Source organism: Camelus bactrianus, chromosome 3, assembly GCF_048773025.1.
Source record: "Camelus bactrianus isolate YW-2024 breed Bactrian camel chromosome 3, ASM4877302v1, whole genome shotgun sequence".
NCBI classification, from domain to species: Eukaryota; Metazoa; Chordata; class Mammalia; order Artiodactyla; family Camelidae; genus Camelus; species Camelus bactrianus.
The window spans coordinates 87431816-87444530 of NC_133541.1; the positions used below are offsets into that span (position 1 = coordinate 87431816).

A 12715-nucleotide genomic window follows, 5' to 3' on the forward strand; every position below is an offset into this window, starting at 1 on the left:
TTTAGTGGCTCTGACTCCCTGACTTGTGCTGGAAAGATTACGGGTTTCCTTTCCCCCACATTCACAACTCAAATAAATGAATGGAACTGGAACTCGGGATTGCCTCTGGAGTGCTGAGGGAAAATGTTACCAGGTTCCTTTTAACAACAACAGACATTGTGAGAACAAGCACGTATGTTTCTTGAAGTTAACATTCATCTTTAAGGCTAAATAGTGCTGAAACAGCAAATTCGGATTTACTTACTTACTTACTTACTTACTTACTTACTTACTTACTTTCTTTCTTTCTTTCTTTCTTTCTTTCTTTATTTATTTATTTATTTATTTATTTATGAAGAGGTACAGGGGATTGAACCCAGGACACCTCATGCATGCTAAGCATGCACTCTACCACTTGAGCTATACCCTCCCCCTGAAACTGCAAATTTGGGATCATATTTTTTGGCTTTAGAAGAGCAAGCAGCAGGTAAGTAATTTGATTCTTTTCCTGTTTTCCTTGTTCTAGCTCCTGGTGGAAGTCCATTTATAATGGTCAGAGCTCTTTGAAATAGCATATGTACACATAAACTCAAATCTTTTAATTATAATTAATATTACTTTTTATAATATAATTTAGTATTATAATATTTAATATTAATATTATAAACTTGAATTTTACAAACAGCTCTCATGTGATAGGGAAGAACAAATCTGACTCCACATTAGATCTGCTCCTTTGGCTCTAACTCTGTGCTGAGTCATGCTGGTTCTGCACCTTTTGTAAAAGAGTGTTGCCTAGAGCCTAAAATACACAGGACAGCCCATTCTCAAGGCTCTGACCTTTAAGGATATAACACTTTCCCATTCATATAGAGATAAAATTACAGGACAGAGAATAACATTTGTCTTGTTGGAGGTTTACAGAGACACCATGATCTGACCCACATGGACAGCTGCAAGAACAAAGGATTCTGACACTAAGAAGTCTGCAACAGCCAACCACACCCTCTCCCCTTTTCAGTATAAAAGGAGCCTGAATTCTGACTTGGGGAAGATAATTCTCTAGGACATGAGTTCCCCATCTTCTTGGTCTGCAGAGTTTCCGAATAAAGTTGTTATTCCTTGCCCCAACACTTCATCTCCTGATTTTTTGGCCTGTTATGCAGTGAGCAGAACGAGTTTCGACTCGGTAATAGTCACAGTTGGGTTTTCAAATTAAAGCTCTGGGCCAGTATTTGGATATTAAAATGTTAAAAGCATAACATGGCCTGATCATTCTTCTTTTAGTGACCTGCAGGCTCCACTACTGAAATACAGCCCATTGGGTATCACCCAGTGGTTAAGCTAGAGAGTTGTGGAATCAGACACCCTAAGTTACAAATCCATTTGGAGGCTGTGCGATGTAAGGCAAATTCCTGAACTTCTCTGCCTCTGTTTCTTCTTGTGTAAAATGGGCTATTATGACCCAATGATCATGAGATGGTCCATGTAATTAATTCTTAGTACAGAGCCTGAAACCTTGTAAGCACTCAATGTTAGTAAAATGAATAAGCACATACTGTGCAATTTTCATTGAAGTTATATTAAGATTTCATTCAATAAAAATATATTAGAAAAAGGTCTGGCCTCAGGTCTTGCACAGAATGCAAGCTCACCAGGTGTTAAATCTATTGTCTTAATTATCCATAGACAGCCATCTAGTGTATGCTTTTTCTGACATACTAACTACAAAATAACCCCCTCTTAGGCCTTCCATTGAATAAAGCAGGAAAATAATCCGAGGCTGTCTCCTCCACAGCAAGCACAACTGTGGTTTGAAACTAGCCCTTGTAGAACGTAACATTATTTTCTCTTAGCAGTTTCACTCCTGCAGCCATCTAATAACTCCGAAGCAGATTAATCCATTAAAAGGTGTACTCTGAGTGTCTAGTAATTGCCAGTAAAGTCTAATCAGATCGTGACTGCTACACAAGAGCTTTCAAGAAATACTATAAGATAATTAAAACATAAAGGTTATGCAAAAGTAGCAAATCAATAGAGACAGTAAACATGGTTTATCAACAGTCCTGAGAACATCTTTTTTTTTTTTTTCAATTTGAAAATGTAAATGGGGACTTGGGAGAGAGCACACAGCGAGGATGACAGATAGGATCCTGGTAACGGTTTAATTAACTCCAGTTTCCTGCATGTTAAAGGTTGCCTCGGCCCACTGGCTCATGTAACATACTCTCTTAGGATTCCGTTAGCCAGTGTCTGATACGGAGACCAGGCAGCCTTCCTCTCCTTACAGGGTTACGTCGTTCCCTCCTCCTCCAGAGGCCCTATCAAAACACAGCCCTCTGTTTTCTCTATAAATACACAGATATTTTTAATTTCAGCTAAAATGGTTTGACTTTGTAATCAAGGTAAAAGAAACACATGCACATGCTGCCTAAGTGATGAGGCGAGTGCTCTGGGAAGAACTGTGTAATTAAAATTATATATTAAAATTCACGTGTAGTGTGTGTGGAATGTTAGGAAAACCATGGCAGCTCTCCAGACGATTCATTTGCTGTTTTTAATTCTTCTATAATGTAGGCTATTTTATAATTAGCCATAGAACTCTGCCACTTGGTTTGTTCAACTCGATGAAAGGGATAATAAGGAATATTTACTATTAATGGATATTGAAACCACTACTCTGAGCAGCCCCCATAAAGAATAGTTATTTACTGTTCTTAGCTGGCCATTTTAAGTGGAATATAGCCAGTGTTTTGCTTGCAATTGTGAATTAGTTATAACTATAGGAGAAGATAAGGGTAAGCTTTATTTGAAGAATTATAATATGTTTTAAAAATTGCTGTGAGGGCCAAGTGTTAGTTAAAAGCAAAATTCTTTTCCCAACCTGGTAGAATTAGGTTTCACACAATTAACTTCATTATTAGTAAATAAAGGAGTTACTTAACCTCTGCCCTTGCAGAACTTCTTAATATTTTGCTTAGGAAAGGGCAAGAAACCCATTATGGTTTATTTATTCACTTTGTTAAAGGGTTATTCTTGAAGACTGTGCTATAGAAACACATAATACATAATCTTTGTTAATACAGATCTATTTACTTCACCATTTAAAGAATCTGCTTATTATATGATGCTCATTAGTGCCATGAACAGATTTTTTTTTCTGTTGTTCCCACAGGAAAGATTATTAAGCTGTCAGTAAAGGACTCATTTTCTTTAAATTAGGAATCACTGAGGTATCCTGTGTAGAGGATATTACAAGCAACTGCAGTCATGCCATCTTATTGCAAGATGAGCTAGAGGTAAGTACATCGCTTATCTTTTGAAATGAAATGTCGAAAATGTCAACTACCTGTGATTTAAAAAATTTCTCTCTTCCAGCACTTATGGTTTTCACCCTGAAGCAGGAATCTAAGCTTGTCGTTTTAAACAATGATTTAGAGGAAGAAATTTAACACCCCCTGCTTGCAACGTCCATTTTTCAATAAATCTATACTTTGTCTGCCCTCCACTATGTTATCAGTCATCCACATCCCAGAGGAAATGCTTCAGGCTTGGGGTTAAATTAAGGTTCTATCTCTAGTGATTGTCTAGGAAGCTGTCTACATTCTCAAACAAACTTATCTGCATTATATACAGCCATAAATGCTTCTTGCCAAGTGAAGATACTGGTTTTTTTTTTCTCCACTGATGTCAATGGTAAGATTACTACTTGCCAGTTGAAAATTAAAAGAAAAGCCACAATTGCATTTCATTATAAACTGTAAATGGGTTGAACTCCAATCAGCCTAGTTCTGTGATGCTGAACTCAGTGTGGGATATGGATGTCCTATATTCTTACTTTAAAAAATAGGCCTAATGAGATGCACTGTCTTTATACTTCTCAAAATTATATTTCAAGTTTATAATACTTCATACTCTCTTTCTTTGATAGTGTGGTAATACCTTTTCTGCTCATTTGAGAGAAGTGCAGCATGTGAAGAGACCATTGTTGTACAACTTCTTGTTTAACAAACACAACATAGAAAAGCACATTTGATATAAATTAGTTTTACTAAACAGAAGAATTGCCTCAGATATTAAGGAAGGTTAGTTAAGGTCAAAGATAAAACAAATTTTCTGATAAAAACATTAAACACATAACACTTGCACACACGCACATGCACACACACACACATTCTTCTTTTCCCACTGTGACCTAACTCACTTAAATGCACTTTGTTGATAAATACTGCAAAATACATTGCGCTTTGTGCCCTTTAGTGGGATAGAAATAACCACCAGCATGATTAGGACGTAGAAAAGTCCAGTTTACAAAATAAGAAGGGTTCCACAATAATTTGCTGCAAAAACCTCTCAACTGAGGAGTAGAAGGCATCATAGAGAAACACCTGAGAAGGACTGAGGGTAGCTTATCCTAACTCACCAGCAAACCACAGCATAGGTGGAGGAGGAGATAGATAGTTTATCTTGTATGTTTAGCTATCAAATTCATCAACTCATTCACTCAATAAATATACATCAGGTACCTCCTATGTGCCAGGTATAGTTCTAGGCCATGCGGATATAGGAGTTAACACAGCAAAGTCCATATCCTCATGGAGCTTATATTCCAGTGGGAAAAGTCAAATAAAGAAACAGATAACTCTCTGTATGCCTGATGAGGGTTACTTTTATGGAGAAAATTGGGAGTGGGGTGGGGGAGGGCACTGTTTTGTACAAGGGGCTCAGGAAAGGTCTCATAAGTAAGGGGCCATCTGAGCAGAGATCTGAAGGGAGTGAAGGGGTAGGCCCTGTGAATATGCTGGGGAAGCGCATTGCAAACAGAGAAAACAACAAGCACAAAGGTCCTGGGGTGAGTTCTCAGAAAAGCAGAGGAGTCAATGTGTCTGGTTAGGGAAAAGTGGTAGGGCATGAGGACAGAAAGGTGGGGTGCTCTATGAGATGATCTATGGGTATACGCTGGGTAGATCGTGTAGCACCTGGAAGGACACTGTGAGTACTCTGAGCACTGTGGACAGAGGCGTATCATGATCTGACAAAGGTTTTCAGAGCATGACTATGCTGAGTGTGGAATGATTCAGGGGACAGGGTTGGTAGCAGAAAGAACAGGGGACTATTACAATCATCTAGACGAAATGATTGTGGCTTGGACTGTGGTGCTGGCAACAGAAGAGATGAGAAGCAGACAAATTTTGGATTATGTGACTGCTGCTGATACAGAAAGTAAGAATAGATAAAAAAAAATGACCATTGGATTTGGCTCTATGAAAGTCAATAGTGATCTTGATAAGAGATCAGTGCAGTAATGAGGACTAAAGCCTTATGGGAGGAAATTCAAAACAGAATGAGAGGAAAGAAGCCAGCAAGGTCCTATGTCTTATAGGAGTTTTACTGTCAAAATGAGAAGAAAACCAGGGAAGTAACTGGAAAGGGGTCTGGGCAGGGATATTCTTAAGATGGGGTATATTATATTACAGTACAGTACAGTACAGTATATTGACAAAAATGATGTAGAAGAAAGGGAAACACTGATGATGTATGAGAAAGAGGAAATAATGGCCCACATATGTATAAAATAAGCACCAAAATCTATTAGTAAGTTTCACTGTGTAGATCACAAATCCCTTAGATCTTACAAACTTATACTTTTACATAGAGAGAAATGGGTTAGAGGTAGGACTAGATGACTTCAAAGATCCCTCGCTAGCTGACAGTATGATTGTCTGTGCTTGAAAGTCTAAATATATATCCAATATCAGGGGTAATAGTAACTTTAAAAAGGAGAAATATGAATACATCAAAAGCAACAAAAGTTCAGCACTCCCCTCAGCTGATAAAAGTCATTTTCAACTAACAAAAATAGATAGGGTTGATCTTAAAATCATTAACAACATATGTGAACCCCACTTACATCAATGGAAAGATCATCCAGACAGAAAATCAATAAGGAAACACAGGCCTTTAATGACATATTAGACCAGATGGACTTAACTGATATTGACAGAGCATTCTATCTGAAAGCGGAAGGATACACACTCTTCTCAAGTGCACATGGAACATTTTCCAGATAGATTACATACTGGGCCACAAAGCAAGCTTCAGTAAATGTAAGAAAACTGATGTCATATCTAGCATCTTTTCCAACCACAATGCTATGATATTAGGAATCAACTGCAGGAAAAAAATGCAAAAAACACACACAGGTGGAGGCTAAACAATATGCTATTAAACAACCAATGGATCAATGAATAAATCAAAGAAGAAATTAAAAGAAATACTTAGAGACAAATCAAAATGAAAACACAATGATCCAAAACCTACAGGATGCAGCAAAAGCACTTGTAAGAGGGAAGTTTACACAGATACAAGCTTACCCCAGGAAACAAGAAAAATCTCAAACAACATAACCTTACACTTAAAGCAGCTAGAGAAAAAAGAACAAAGCCCAAAGTTAGTAGAAAGAGAGAAATCATTAAGATTAGAGCAGAAATAAATGAAATAGAGCCTAAAAAACAACAGAAAAGATAAATGAAACTAAAAGCTGATTCTCTGAAAAGATAAACAACATTGATAAACCTTTAGCCAGACTCTTCATGAAAAAAGGGGGGTGGGCCACATCAATAAAATCAGAAATGAAGAAGGAGAATTTACAATCAATACCACAGACATACAAAGGATCATAAGAGGCTACTATAAGCAACTATACACAAATAAAATGGGCAATCTAGAAGAAATGGACAAATTCTTAGAAAGGCACAATATCCCAAGATTGAAAAGGGAAGGAATCAAAAAGTATGAACAGAACAATTACCAGCACTAAAACTGAATTAGTAATTAAAAACTTTCCAAGAATCCTTAACAAAATATTAGCAAATAGAATCCTAGCACATAAAAAAGATGATACATCATGATCAAGTAGAGTTCATCCCAGGGACACAAGGCTGCTTCAACATACACAAATCAATCAATGTAATACGTCACATCAACAAGAGAAAGGACAAAAACCACATGGTCATCTCAATAGATGCAGAAAAAGCATTTGATAAAATTCAATACCCATTTATGATAAAAACTCTCACCACAGTGGGTATAGAGGGAACATATCTCAACATTATAAAAGCTATATATGACAAACCTACAGCCAGCATAGTACTCAACAGTGAAAAACTCAAAAGCTTCCCACTAAAATCTGGGACAATGCAAGCCTGCCCACTATCACCACTCCTATTCAACATAGTCTTAGAAGTCCTAGCCATAGCAATCAGGCAAGAGAGAAAAATAAAAGGGATCCAAATTGGAAAAGAGGTGAAAGTGTCACTATATGCCGACGACATGACACTACATATAAAAAACCCTAAAAGGTCCACACAAAAACTACTAGAACTAATCAAAGAATTCAGCAAGGTAGCAGGTTATAAGATAAATGTACAAAAATCAGTTGCATTTCTTTGCACTAACGATGACTCAACAGAAAAAGAAAGTAAAGAAACAATCCCCTTCAAAATAGCAACCAAAGTAATAAAATACTTAGGAATAAATCTAACTAAAGAAGACTTAAAAAAAATGGAAAGATATCCCATGCTCCTGGATTGGAAGTATCAATATTGTTAAAATGGCCATACTGCCCAAGGCAATCTACAGATTTAATGCAATCCCTATCAAATTACCCAGGACATATTTCACAGAACTGGAACAGATCATAATACAATTTATATTGTATATGACCTAGAATTGCCAAAGCATTACTGAAGAAAAAGAAAGAGGCTTGAGGAATAACTTTCCCAGACTTCAGACGATACTACAGAGCTACAGTCATCAAGACAGCATGGTACTGGTACAAAAACAGACATATGGACCAATGGCACAGAATTGACAGGCCAGAAATGAACCCACAAACTTTGGGTCACCTAATCTTCGACAAAGGAGGCAAGAATATACAATGGAATAAAGACAGCCTCTTCAGCAAATGGTGTTGGAAAAACTGGACGGCAGCATGTAAAGCAATGAAGCTAGAACACTCCCTTACACCATACACAAAACTAAACTCAAAATGGATCAAAGACTTAAACATTAGACAGGATACAATAAGCCTCCTAGAAGAAAATATAGGCAAAACATTATCTGACATACATCTCAAAAATGTTCTCCTAGGGCAGTCTACCCAAGCAATAGTAATAAAAGTAAGAATAAACAAATGGGACCTAATTAGACTTATAAGCTTCTGCACAGCAAAGGAAAACATAAGTAAAACAAAATGACAACCTACAGAATGGGAGAAAATTTTTGCAAAAGATGAAACCAGCAAAGGCTTGATCTCCAGAATACATAAGTAGCTCATTGGACATAATAAGAAAAAAACAAACAACCCAATCCAAAAATGGGCAGAAGACCTAAACAAGCAATTCTTCAAGGAAGACATACAAATGATCAATAGGCACATGAAAAAATGCTCAATATCACTAATTATCAGAGAAATGCAAATCAAAACCAGCCAGATTGGTCATCATTCAAAAGTCCACAAATGACAAATGCTGGAGAGGCTGTGGAGAAAAGGGAACCCTCCTACAGTGCTGGTGCGAATGCAGTTTGGTGCAGCCACTGTGGAAAACAGTATGGAGATTCCTCAAAAGACTGGGAATAGACTTACCATAGGACCCAGGAATCCCACTACTGGGCATCTATCCAGAATGAACCCTACTTCAGGATGACACCTGCACCCCAATGTTCATAGCAGCATTATTTACAATAGCCAAGACATGGACACAGCCTAAATGTCCATCAAAAGATGACTGGATAAAGAAGAGGTGGTATATGTACACAATGGAATACTATTTAGCCATAAAAATGACAACATAATGCCATTTGCAGCAACATGGATGTCCTTGGAGAATGTCATTCTAAGTGAAGTAAGCCAGAAAGAGAAAGAAAAATATCAAGAGATCACTCATATGTGTAATCTAAACAAACAAACAAAAACCCCCCACATAAATACAAAACAGAAACAGACCCATAGACATAGAATACAAACTTGTGTTTGCCAAGGGGGAGGAGGGTGGGAAGAGACAGACTGGGATTTCAAAATTTGTAGATACTGACAGGCATATGCAGAATAGATAAACAAGATTATACTGTACGGCAGAGGGAAATATATGTAAGATCTTGTGGTAGCTCACACTGAAAAAAACGTGACAATGAATATATGTATGTTCATGTATAACTGAAAAATTGTGTTCTACACTGGAATTTAACACAACATTGTAAAATGACTATAACTCAATAAAACAATGTTAAAAAAAAATTCCAAGAAACAAAAGCTCAAGACCAGGTGGCTTCACAGGTGAATTCTATCAAACATTTAGAGAAGAGTTAATGCCTATCCTTCTGGAACTATTTCAAAGAATTGCAGAGGAAGGAACACTTCTGAACTCATTCTATGAGGTCACCATCACCCTGATACCAAAACCAGACAAAGATATCACAAGAAAGAAAATTACAGGCCAATATCACTTATGAATATAGATGCAAGAATCCTCCACAAAATACAAGCAAATCAAATCCAACAAACATTAAAAGAATCATACACCATGATTGAGTGGCGTTTATCCCAAGGATGCAACGATTTTTCAGTATCTACAAGGTAATCAGTGTGATATACCACATTAACAAGTTGAAGAATAAAAACCACATGATCATCTCCATAGATGCAAAAAAAGCTTTTGATAAAACTCAACACCTAGTTATGATAAAAACTCTCCAGAAAGTGGGTATTGAGGGACTATACTTCAACATAATAAAAGCCATATGTGACAAACTCACAGATAACATTATACTCAATGGTGAAAAACTGAAAATATTTCGTTTAAGATCAGGAACAGGACAAGGATGCCCACTCTTGCCACTTTCATTGAACATAGTTTTGAAAGTCCTAGCCACGGCAATCTGAGAAGAAAAGGAAATAAAAGGAATCCAAATTGGAAAAGAAGTACAACTGTCACTGTTTGCAGATAACATAATACTATACACAGAAAATCTTAAAGATGCTACCAGAAAACTGCTAGAGTTTTCAATGAATTTGGTAAAGTTGCAGAATACAAAATTAATATAGAGAAATCTGTTGCATTTCTATACACTAACAATGAAATATCTGAAAAAGAAATTAAGGAAACAATCCCATTTCCCATCGCATCAAAAAGAATAAAACACCTAGGAATAAACTTACCCAGGGAGGCAGAAGACCTGTACTCCAAAAACTATGTAACACTGATGAGAGAAACTGAAGATGAAACAGATAGAAAGATATACAGTGCTCTTGGACTTCAAGAATGAATATTGTTAAAATGACAGTACTACCCAAGGCAATATACAGATGCAATGCAACTCCTATCAAATTACCAAAGGCCTTTTTTTCACAGAACTGGAACAAAAAAATTTAAAATTTGTATAAAAACACAAAAGACCCTAAATAGCCAAAACAATCTTGAGAAAGAAGGATAGAGCAGGAGGAATCATACTCCCTGACTTCAGAGTATACTACAAAGCTACAATAATCAAAACATATGGTACTGGCACAAAAAACAGACACACAGATCAATGCAACTGGATAGAAAATCCAGGAATAAACTCCTGGGCATATATTTGCAGAAAACTCTAATTCAAAAAGATACCTGCACCACCACGTTCATAGCAGCTCTATCTACAATAGCAAATATAGAAACAAGCTAAAAGATGAATGGATAAAGAAAATGTGGTCTATATATACAACAGAATATTACTCAGCCATAAAAAAGAATGAAAATAATGCCATTTGCAGCAACAAAGATGGATCCAGAGATTATTAAGTAAAGTACATCAGACAGAGAAAGACAAATACTATGATATCATTTACCCACTTATATGTGGAATCTAAAAAAATGATACAAATGAACTTCTTTACAAACTGCATATAGACTCATAGACAGAAAAACAAACTACATATACCAAAAGGAAGAAGGGTGGTGGGAGGAGGCATAAATTAGGAGTCCAGGATTAACAATAAACACATTGCTATATATAAAACACATAAACAACAAGGACCTACTATATAGCACAGGGAACTTTGTTCAACATCTTGTAATAACCTGAATCACTATGCTGTACCCCTGAAACACAAATTGTAAATCAACTGTACTTCAATAAAAATAAATTTAAAAATCATCAACATAAAAAAGTATGTGAATATTTCAGATCATTTATCTTCCTGTAGTGTTGGTTCCGACTGAACTCATAACCCTGACGACATGAAGAAGGTAGTTTTCTCATGGTATTCCTGCTGCATAAGTTTTGTTTCATGGTATCTTTATGAGATTATTGACACAGTTCAAAGCTGTAAATGGAGTATTTTTTTGTCCTTTAAAATCTTTATATTTGACCCATTTTAAAGAGCCCCAAGTGCTCTTTTCACTATTCTCCTTCATACTAATCTACAATATTGGGTCTTTTTAAAAATTTTTAATAGATTTAGAGCAGTTTCAGGTTCACAACAGAATTGAGCAGAAAATGCAGAGTTCACATAAAGGCCTCCCCATCCACATATATATAACCCCCCTACCCTCAACATCCCACATCAGTGTGGCATATTTGGTACAATCGATGAAACAACATGGGCACATTATTATCAACAAAAGTCCATAGTTTGCATTAGGGTTCACTCTTGATTCTCATTCTGTTGGTTTTGACAAATGCATAATGACATGTAGCCACCACTATAGTGTCATACAGAGCAATTTCATTGCTCTAAAAATCCCTTGGGCTCCATCTATTCATTCCTCCCTCCCTCCCTCTCCCCAAGCCCCTGGAAACCACGATCTTTTTATTGTTTCTGTAGCTGTGCCTTTTCCAGAATGTCATTTCGTTGGAATTGTACTGTTTGTAGCCTTTTCAAACTGTCTTCTTTCACTTACTAATGTGTCTTTTAAGTTTATTCCATGTCTTTAATGGCTTGATAGATCTTTTTTTACTGCGCATATATTTTTAAATTTACATATATGTACTGTTCATTGTTTCTAAGAATGTTTAGAGCTTTAGCTTTTTAAACTTACATAGTTATCAAAGGAATAAAGCCAACCACAAAATAAGAATTAATTCAAAAAGATACATATACCCTGCGATTAATGGCAACATTTATAATTGCCAAAATATGGAAGCATACTAAGTGCACATCAATAGTTGAATAATGAAGATGCTGTATATGTGTGTATATATATACATATGTGTGTGTGTATGTGTGTATATATGTGTGTGTGTGTGTGTGTGTGTGTGTGTGTATATATATATATATATATATATATATATGGAATACAACTCACCCATAAAAAAGGAAATTTGCGGCCCTTCATTCACTTTTTTTTCCCACTTCAAAAACCAGAATTTTATAACTCGCAGAGACATTTCCATTACATCAAAAACAACAAAATACCTAGAAATATACTTAGCCAAGGAGGTTACCTATACTCTGAAAACTGAAATGACACAAAGAAATGGAAAGACTTCTTGGACTGGAAGAATCAACACTATCAAAATGGCCACACTACCCAAAGCAACCCACAGATCCAATGCAACCCCCATCAAAATACTTGCAACATTCCTCACAGAACTAGAACAAACAATTCCAGAATTTATAAGGAACCACAAAAGATCCCAAACAGCCAAAGTAATCTTTTGTAAGTCTCTTGTTTTTATTTTTTCCTCTTTTTTTTTT

General features: G+C 36.2%; 1 long non-coding RNA gene across 1 annotated transcript in view; it reads left to right on the forward strand.

Annotated features, from left to right (window-relative positions):
• Nucleotides 1-339: 339 nt before the first annotated feature.
• The window catches only part of LOC141577075 (uncharacterized), a 34983-nt gene continuing 22607 nt past the window's right edge, over nucleotides 340-12715 (forward strand). The window contains exons 1-2 of the long non-coding RNA XR_012505613.1: nucleotides 340-466; nucleotides 3155-3278. This is a non-coding gene — a long non-coding RNA (uncharacterized LOC141577075). The remainder of the gene's footprint in view (nucleotides 467-3154; nucleotides 3279-12715) is intronic.